The 7,803-nt window shown below is 39.9% G+C and overlaps 1 long non-coding RNA gene across 2 annotated transcripts; it reads right to left on the bottom strand.

Annotated features, from left to right (window-relative positions):
• Positions 1–1,534: 1,534 nt before the first annotated feature.
• On the bottom strand, positions 1,535–7,348 carry LOC106589618 (uncharacterized). 2 transcript variants are annotated; one of them, XR_001324867.2, is made up of 3 exons: positions 7,234–7,348; positions 2,216–2,485; positions 1,535–1,648 (listed from the first exon to the last, which is right to left on the bottom strand). It is a non-coding gene; the product is annotated as an uncharacterized LOC106589618 (long non-coding RNA). The 2 variants fall into 2 exon arrangements; XR_001324868.2 differs by having other exon boundaries at positions 2,216–2,549.
• Positions 7,349–7,803: the final 455 nt, after the last annotated feature.

Genomic DNA, 7,803 nt, shown 5'->3' on the forward strand with positions numbered 1-7,803 from the left:
CATTGAAACGTTCAATACCTTAACGCGCTTGACAAGTGTTACAGAAAAGTGCTTAGTTAAGTGTTCAGATTCTAAACACTTGGTTTTACAGTGTTAGTGCTCAGAGACATATGTGAACTTTCCTACTCCTCCCTGTGGTTCTTATCCTCCACAAATGTCAAAACCTGAATGTCTGTGGTGGTAGGAGCCAGTCAGAGTCTTCTCTGGACTGTTCTCTGCAGCAGGTTGTGTGTGTGCAAATATTTCAGTATAGGAGCTATTCTCTTTGAAGCTTTGCCTCTGTTTGCAAGTATCAGGGAAAAATAGGGATCATTTTTTAAATAATAATGTATCATTTTTTTGTTTTTGCTCAATCTGATTGGGTGGGCCTTGCAGGGCCTTGCTCCCCTAAGGAGGCTGGGGCTGAAAGAGCTGTTCCTGAAAGAGCTTTTCCTTTCCCCTCCGTTCCTTTTTTCTTTGAGTCTTATCAGTGATGCTGTTCTTCAACATTTTAAGTGTGTATAGATATGCCTCTGATGGTTTGGTCTATGAGGTTAGAGGGGAGTCACATGATGACATACATAGAAAAAAAGGTTTGCATCACCATGGATGGGGACAGATACAGGGGCTTCTTTTTTCAACTTCTACTACATTGATAACTGGTAAGCGCTACAGTACATACAGTGTACATTGCTGTGTAGTTAAGCGCTTCTATTCCTCCATCGTTTCCAAGTTTATTACAACAATCAATCCACCATTACTGCTCTGCAATCACAGACTTGTGTTGGCACTCTCAATCACAGAAATGTTTGTGAGTCATACAACTATTTTCATACAACTCTTTTCACATCTGTCTGGGGAACACTAGCTTGGTAGGTTTTGTGTCTCCCCCTCCTGCCCAGTCTGTCAGGGGATTTGGTTAAATCTGTCACTATGATCTCCCCTCTGACTTTAGATGCAATGCTGTTAATAACATCCCTTCAGAAAGTAGAGCCCAGGAACATTCACTGCCACCACTGTCTCTTCTCTCCTCTCCCTCTTTCCTGTCTCCCTCTCCTCTCTTCTCCTTGTTCTATTCTCTTCTCTATTCTTCTCCTCTTCTCGCCTCTTCTCCTTCCAATCAAAGGTGTACTGTCAAGTTGTACCTTTCCCACCATTCACTAACAGTTAGAGCTGGTAAAGTTCCCTCCTACATTACTTTGATTTTAATTTAATATATTCAATCTGGGGTGGAATGTGAAGCGTTCCCACTGCCAATGTGATAGTTAAGAATGAAACATTTCCACTTTTTGAATGTGTTTTTTTTATCACCTAATGGAATAGCCCAATAGTATCCAAACTACCGTATGACAAACACTAAGAAATATTTAGAGAAAATAGGAAATATATAGTTTACAGAACACCGCACAGTGGAGAATGTACAATAGCTTAGAATACTTTACACAATTATATCCAAGGACAATGAAGAGTATGAAAGGTTAATTTTGTTTCACTTCTGTATTGTTTGTGTTGGTGGTGGTTGAGATTCCAAGGAAAACATGAGAGGAGAAATGTATTCCTTTGCTTACATACTCTTATTTAATGTATGTCAAAGCATTGATGTGTTTCTCTCTCTGTGGTCTTGGCGAATATATCAAATGGTTGTCCTTTGAGAAAAGATGGTTGGACTCTGTAAAAGATAAGAAACAAATGTAAAATCAACCTTCTGAAAAGTACGAGAATGAATCCACATTCTTGTAGCTGCTACTAGTGGCGTAATGGACATTAAGTGGTGTGAGTCGAGTGAAAAGTAGACAGCTTGCCTTTACATTAGATGGGAATGACATTGTACTCTGTCTTTAGTTCAGATGGAATAAATAATAGCATGTGGGTGGAATTTCATCTCAGAGAAAGAACACAATTTAAACACATTTTCACTTGTCTGTCAAGGTCTGTCAAGCTATTTTCGGATATAAATCACAGCATGTACCCAATAAATTGTTCCTTTCTTCGTTTCAAGGTGGAAAACATACCATGGATAGAAGGGGCAATAGAGGGACAGTTCTACACATTATACATTTACAATTGTTACTGAGTTGTCTATCCTGACAAAATAAAGACGAACCTAATTTAATTCAACTTCTTTTTATTTTTAGGTTCCCCATTAGCACTTGAAAAAGCAGCACCTATTCTTCCTGGGGTTCACACAAAACATAGAACATAACAAAATACAGAACACTAATGGACAAGAACTTACATGTCCACATGCCAATGCACATGCCACACATTGCGATGACCTGGGAGATGTGTAGTGCACGGCCACACTCAGGACTCATGATACAGTTCCTGGTCCTGATGCAGCACTTCTTACAGCCGTTCTCTCCTGAGTCAGAGCCTGAGCGGTGTTTGTCTGAGTCTGTGTTGGGTTGTCTCTTCTCTGGTTGGGACTGTGTGGTGTCTGGGTGCTTCTCTTGCCAATCAAAGTCACTGGCTCCTTTTCCCATGATGAACAGAATGCAGAGGCTCACTGAAGGATGAGCAAAAAGAAAGCTGGTTGAACAAAATGGAAGAAGTAGATTCTGTTCTGGTGTCTGGAGAGAGAGAGAAAGGGTAAAAAGCTGATATGTGAGTTTTATCATTTCATTGATTCAATGTAAGAAAGAGGGAATAAGAAAGATTTCAAGTTTAGTGATTCACTATAGTTAATTAACTAACTCTTGTCAAATATTAACGTTGAAAGAAATCTCACAGAAAATCAGGGAGGAGTATAAAATGAAGAATGTGACCTACCCATACTCTCTGAAAAGAGAAAGACTTCCAAGCGTTACTGGGTATGACATTGTGTTATATACAGTAGGTGACTTAAATGATCATTGTCATACTGGTGAACAAATGAGAGCCTTGTCTAAAAAGACCACAGGAGCCATGTCATAACACTGCCATATGTGTTTTTATGAGTTTACAATGAGCAGCTAAATACATTGTTTTATACAGTATGACTCAACTTCTGGTCGTTGCATCCAGTTGACTGTTTTGCAACCATTTTCCCTCTCACCGTTGATTTGCATACTTAATACACCAGTGACATTCCTGACTAAGTCACTAAACCAGATGTGCAACTATTATGTCATTGGAAGGAATTCCTGTGAGTGCTGGCATTTCTTTGTTTAAGTTACTATGCCTCAGGGTATGAGACAGGAGGAGCAGGATGTGGAGGTGACGACAACAGAACACACTGAAGAACAACAACAACACTTTTTAATTGTGAGGGTTTCGCACAGAGATGATTACAACGTATACACCTAACACAATACATCATTTCATCCCATATATCAAGTAATGTGTTACCTATAAATATGTTAATCCAAAGATGATAAGAAAAACTCTCACACTGAAACTCCAAAATAAAGAGTGCCATCAACCATCAACACCTTATCTTCTTAAGTCCCATTGTTCAAGATCCATTTGACAGATTGACAATACTTCTTAAATGTAATGAATACATCCTCCTTGTTTTAACTATTGGAAGCAATTCCTTTCCGCTGGTTTTATCAGACATTACAGTTTTTTTTATTTGCTAACATGCATTGGTCAAAACTGAAGTCACATTGTCAAAACTCTTCACACAGTCAACGAAACAGAAGTGTATGTGGACCAAACTGTGAATTTTTTTTCATTGCTTTCACACAAAATGCATTCAATGACCACGCTCTCCGAACTCTTTTCTCATTCATTGTCCACCACCTGAAAAATGATATATTTGCAGCACATTTTCAAATGCTAACACACTGTTTCCAAAATTGTTAAAAACACATTCAATACAGAATGATAGAAAATGTCATGCATTTCTGCAGTAACCAGATTGAAACATATAGAAAATCCAGCAGAATAATGAATCATTCCTAACACAGCTGATTGCAATTTCAGCTGAAAGCCTACCCAAGTGTCCTGTTTTTAGTCTCGTTACCAAACAGACGATAGAGGACATCTTCGGAATGATTTAGTTTGGAAACATGGATCAAGGAAGACAGGTTGGTGGGGAAAGAAGAGTGTCAGGGAGAGGGAGAATGCATGGAGGACAAAGGAGAGGAAGACCAAGAGCGGTGGTCTCTGATGAGACAAGGGCCACAATTATTGACCATGTTGTAAACCATGGTTACTCTTTGAGAGAGGCCGGTTTAAGGGTGCAACCAAATCTGCAGCGTTCAACAGTTGCATCAATAGTACAAATTTTCCGGCAAAACAACAGGTGAGATGTGCATCCTTCAATGATAATTGAACTACATATTACAGTAAAATACAGCATGTTCACATTTTTACATGTACTGACATTTTGAAATATATTGATTGTTTTGTGTTTTTCAGTAGGATCCAAAGGTTGCCTCCCACAGGAGGGAGAGGCAGAATATTATCAGATATGCAGGAAATTGCCATTGATGACATGATAATTGGCAATAATGCAATAAAACTGCGGGAAATTCGGGACAGAATGCTGGCAGACATCACTTCTGGGAATGTGAATACGGTCAGCACAACGACAATTGCCAGAGTCCTAGAGAAACATAAAATAAGGATGAAGCAGTTGTACAGTGTACTCTTTGAGAGAAACGGTGAACGTGTGAAAGAACTCCAGTATCAATATGTCCAGGTAAGATATCTGTTCAATAACCAAACCAGGGATTGTGACCAAATAACCCCTAATACTAGCCTGTTCAACCTCTCTTTCGTATCGTCTGAGATCCCCAAAGATTGGAAAGCTGCCATGGTCATCCCCCTCTTCCAAGGGGGAGACACTCTAGACCCAAACTCTTATAGACCTATATCCATCCTGCCCTACCTTTCTAAAATCTTCGAAAGCCAAGTTAACAGACAGATCACCGACCATTTCGAATCCCACCGTACCTTCTCCGTTTCCGAGCTGGTCACGGGTGTACCTCAGCCACTCTCAAGGTCCTAAACGATATCATAATCGCCATCGATACCACCCACTGCTGCAACCTGTAAGCTCCTGTATGCTCTCATTGGCTGGCCCTCGCTACATATTCGTCGCCAAACCCACTGGCTCCAGGTCATCTAAGTCTTTGCTAGGTAATGCCCCGCCTTATCTTAGCTCACTGGTCACCATAGCAACACCCACCCATTAGCATGCGCTCCAGCAGGTATATTTCACTGATCATCCGCAAAGCCAACACCTCCTTTGGCCGCCTTTCCTTCCAGTTCTCTGCTGCCAATGACTGGAACTAATTGCAAAAATCACTGAAGCTGGAGACTTATATCTCCCTCTCTAGCTTTAAGCATCAGCTGTCAGAGCAGCTTACCGATCACTGTACCTGTACACAGCCCATCTGTAAATAGCACACCCAAACTACCTCATCCCCATATTGTAATTTTTTGATTTTTTTGCTCTTTTGCACCCCAGTATCTCTACTCGCACATCATCTGCACATCATCATCTGCACATCTATCACTCCAGTGTTAATGCTAAATTGTATTTTCACCTCTATGGCCTATTTATTACCTTACCTCCCTAATCTTACCTCATTTGCACACACTGTATATAGATTTTTCTATTGTGTTATTGACTGTACGTTTGTTTATCCCATGTGTAACTCTGTGTTGTTGTTTTTGTCGCACTGCTTTGCTTTATCTTGACCAGGTCGCAGTTGTAAATGAGAACTTGTTCTCAAATGGCCTACCAGGTTAAATAAAGGTGAAATAAAAAACAGGGTACATACACAGCTATGCATAATGTAAGTGCTGTAAAACTGGATTTACTGTATTTTAGAGAGTAATGGAGATGGAAGCCAGGCAAACTGCACATACATTCATCTTTGTGGATGAAGCTGGATTCAACCTAGCACAAACACGTCGCGGGGAAGAAATGTGATTGGATAGAGGGCAACCGTGGATATCCCAGGCCAGAGAGGAGCTAACATCACAATGTGTGCAGCACTGTCCAACGATGGTTTGCTGTTACACAAACCACTCATTGGCCCCTACAATACAGAAGCTAATTTCTTTTCTGGATGACCTACATAATTGACTTTTGCCAGCGGAGGAAAGAGGGGCAATAAACTCCCCTACCTTCGTTGTTGTGTGGGATAATGTGGGATTCCACCACTCTGCTGCAGTCACAGACTGGTTTGCTGCACATCCCAGGATGTCAGTACTATTCCTGCCTCCATACTCCCCTTTCCTAAACCCCTTAGAATAGTTTTTCCTTTGCGTGGAGGTGGAAGGTTTATGACCACCATCCACATGACCAGATGTCTTTACTGGACGCCATGAATGCGGGGTGTGGAGACACTTCTCCTGAAAACTGCCAGGGTTAGAGTAGACATTCCAGAAGATACTTTCCAAGATGCATCGCCAGAGAAGACGTAAGATGTGATGTTGATGAGAACTTGTGGCCAAATGCAAGAGAAAGGGAGAACTAGAACCCTCACAGTACTGTACAGTATGAGTGATTATACAATACATGTTTTTTATTATTATTATTGCAGCCCTGGAATTTCAGGAATTAGTTTTTTGTGTGAACTTTTTATTTTTCACAAGTAAATTACTATATGCAAAGATATAGAGATAATAAAGGCTTTTGAAGCAAATTGCCACATTTCTGGTTCATTCTTGTTACATATACTTTAGTACAGTCAAGAAAGTGAAAAGGTGTTATTCTTATTCTATAATGAAATACTGATTTTATGTGAAAAATCATTCAAACTTCAAAGAGAAAAGTTCATATTTTATGTAATGCTCCCTGTTGTTAGTGTTTTTTTTTTTGGTCAGTGTGTTATGAGTGACAATGTATGCTTTCTGAGGGAGAGTTGTTGCCAGTGTTCTGGTTGACCGAGATTGTTTTGAGACATGTATGAGATGTTTTGGTGGTTTGAATGAGTTTTGGAGGTGAGATTAACTGTTTGGCCAAGATGCATGTTGGTAATGCAGACTGTGAAGAGTTTTGAAAAAGTGGCTTCAGTATTGACCAATGCTTGTGAGCAATTGGAAAAAAAACAAAGTGACAACCTTGATGCTAGAGTAACATCGTATCACCATCGTTTAGAGCTCTGCAATTCTTATCAATGACAGCAAATACGATGGCTTGTATCTGGCGAGGGACACTGGCATTTGGAGTGTCCCTCCCTCTTTAAATCTCATTGGTTTTTAATCATAAACAAAGAAATTCCATTATGGTCCTCAATTACAGTAGTGTATGAGACATGGGAGAAAGGAAGAGAGAGAAGGGACAGAAGAGAGAAAAAGGTGTAATGTTCTTACCTTCTTGGTTTTGAAATCCTCTTCTCTCTTCAGTGTGTTCTATCCTTGTTGGAGCTTGGACAGTGTATAAGGAAACTGGAGAGTAACAGCAGTGTGTGTGTGTGTCTGACTCACATTCACAAGACAGTTGTGTGATCGGGTTTTACCTGTTTGACTAAATGTTACCGCCTGACACCATTTGCATCAGAACTATCTTTATTATTTTGCTCTTGCGTTGACTGAACACTACTGAACAGAAAATACTGCATAGAACAATCCAGGGTGACAGCATGTTTTGGTGTTAAAGTGAGTCTGAGTTTGTCATCATGAATATTTTATTCTGGTTCTTTTTGACACAATGAAGAAGTCACAAATGAAAGTAGGCCTATTATCTTGTGCATACTCATTGCAAATGAATACATTTTACTGGAGCACAATTACATCGTCTGTTTATAAAATCACATGTTTTTCTCCTTCGTACCATCTTGACAAAACAGTTCCAGAAGGACATTTAATCAGAGCAGACTCCGCAAAAGATAATCAAATCCAATGAAACAATTACATCATGATCATTCAATTATACATCATATT

This window comes from Salmo salar, chromosome 28 (genome assembly GCF_965601325.2).
Source record: "Salmo salar chromosome 28, fSalSal1, whole genome shotgun sequence".
Lineage (NCBI taxonomy): Eukaryota > Metazoa > Chordata > Actinopteri > Salmoniformes > Salmonidae > Salmo > Salmo salar.